The following is a 2,484-nucleotide window of genomic DNA, read 5'->3' as shown; positions in this document are numbered from 1 at the left end:
CAAGTCTTCAGAGTTGCAGAACCAAGTGAGGCCTAAGAAGAATCAAGAGCTCAAAGAAGCTGGCCACAGAGGTAAGTGTCTTAAATGTCTGAAATCACATGTTTCTTTTCACACATTTTAAACTTTAAAAATTAGAAATATCCTTCTAGCTTCTATGGAAAACCATAACATTCTGTTTCATCTGAGTTTGGTTTCACAAGGGTGGGAGGGAAAAAGGAGTTTTAGTTGGAAGGTAGTCATGTACAAAATTGTTCAAAACTAAGTTTAAAAAACAAAGCCATCAAGTTTTAAAATTAAAAAAAGAAAAAAATTATAATCTTACTTCTACTTTTTACTTGTTAGCTAGTTACAAAGGAAACCAGAAGGGCAGAATAGAACAATGAGAGTCTATAAAAAAAAGAGAGAAAAAAGAAAAAAAGAAAGAAAGAAAGGAAGGAAGAAAAGAAAGGGAAAGAAAAGAAAAAAGAAAAGAAAATTCTTGAGACTAAAGAAGAAGTACAAAACTATTAGGAGGTTTTATTATTATTATTATTATTATTATTATTATTATTATTATTATTATTATTTATTCTAGTCAAGAAGAATTCTGAGCTTTTTCACAACAGGTTTGCCATCAGAACCCAAGTGTTGTGAAAGCCATTGCTAATTCAAACCAAAAATGGGAAAGGAAAAGACTCACATCAACACCATCGTAACTGGACATGTAGAATTCCAGACTCACAGCAACACCGTCATAATTGGATATGTAGAATTCCAGCAAGTCCACCACAACCTGCCACCTGATCTACAAATGTGGTGGAATCGACAAATGACCATTGAAAAGTTTAAGAAGGAGGCTGCGAGATGGGAAAAGGATCCTTCAAGTACGCCTGGGTCTTGGAAAAACTGAAAGCTGAATGTGAGCATGCTATCACTATTGACATATCCCTGTGGAAATTTGAGACCAGCAAATACTATGTGACTATCATTGATGCCCCAGGATACAAAGACTTCATCAAAAACATTATTACAAGCACATCCCAGGCTGACTGTGCTGTCCTGATTGTTGCTGCTTTTGTTGGTAAATTTGAATCTGGTATCTCCAAAAATGGGCAGATCCATGAGCATGCTCTTCTGGCTTACACCCTGGGTGTGAAATAGCTAATTGTTGGTGTCAGAAGAGATACAAGGAAATCATTAAGGAAGTCAGCACCTACATTAAGAAAATTGGCTACAACCCTGACCCAGTAGCATTTGTGCCAATTTCTTGTTGGAATGGTGACAACATGCTGGAGCCAAGTGCTAACATGCCTTGGTTCAAGGGATGGAAAGTCACCCGCAAAGATGGCAGTGCCAGTGGCACCACAATGCTGGAAGCTTTGGACTGTATCCTGCCACCAACTCGTCCAACTGACAAGCCTCTGCAACTCCCCATCCAGGATATCTATAAAATTGGGGGTATTGGCCCTGTCCCCATAGGCTGAGTGAAGACTGGTGTTCTCAAACCTTGCCATGTGATTACCTTTGCTCCAGTCAATGTAACAAGTGAAGTCAAGTCTGTTGAAATACAGCATGCAGCTTTGAGTGAAGCTCTTCCTGGGGATAATGTGAGCTTCAATGTAGAGAATGTGTAGGTCAAAGATGTTAGACGAGTCAATGTTGCTGGTGACAGCAAAAATGACCCGCCAATGGAAGCAGCTGGCTTACTGCTCAGGTGATTATCCTGAACCATCCAGGCCAAATTAGTGCTGGCTATGCTCCTGCTCTGGATTGTCACACAACTCACACAGCATGCAAGTTTGCTGAGTTTAATGAAAAGATTGTTTGTCGTTCTGGTAAGAAGCTGGAAGGTGGCCTTAAATTCTTGAAGTCTGGTGATGCTGCCAGAAATGGTCCCTGGCAAGCCCATGAGTGTTGAGAGCTTCTCTAACTATCCTCCTCTAGTTTGTTGTTTTGCTGTTTGTGACATGAGGCAGACAGTTGCTGAAGGTGTCATCAAAGCTGTGGACAAGAAGGCTGCTGGAGCTGGCAAAGTAACCAAGACTGCCCAGAAAGCTCAGAAGGCTAAATGAATATTATCCCTAATACCTGCCACCCCAGTCTTTATCTGTAGTGGGAGAACAGTGTCAAAATTGTTTGTCTCAATTAGACATTTAAGTTTAATAATAAAAGACTGGTTAACCATAACAATGTATCATAAAACCTTCAGAAGGAAAGAATCTTTTGTAGACCATTTTTGTGTGTGTGTGGCAGTTTTAAGTTATTAGTTTTCAAAATTAGTACTTTTTAATGGAAACAACTTGATCAAAAAATCTGTCACGGAATTTTGAGACCCATTAAAACAAGTATAATGAGAAAAAAAAGAATTCTGAAACCTTTAAAACTAACAGATACACTAGAGTCTGAAAAAATATTAAATGTTCTAGAGAAACAAAATACTAAGGAAATTAAGCTTGCACATTAGGAACAATACTTTCACTCTGAAATAAAATGATTTAGTTTTTG

At 38.3% G+C, this 2,484-nt stretch overlaps 1 pseudogene; it reads left to right on the top strand.

Annotated features, from left to right (window-relative positions):
• Nucleotides 1-658: 658 nt before the first annotated feature.
• LOC116099683 lies at nt 659-2,051 on the top strand (annotated as a pseudogene).
• Nucleotides 2,052-2,484: the final 433 nt, after the last annotated feature.

This window comes from Mastomys coucha, unplaced genomic scaffold (assembly GCF_008632895.1).
Source record: "Mastomys coucha isolate ucsf_1 unplaced genomic scaffold, UCSF_Mcou_1 pScaffold20, whole genome shotgun sequence".
NCBI classification, from domain to species: Eukaryota; Metazoa; Chordata; class Mammalia; order Rodentia; family Muridae; genus Mastomys; species Mastomys coucha.
Note: the sequence above shows the minus strand (reverse complement) of the source record. Positions and strands in the feature narration are given on the sequence as shown.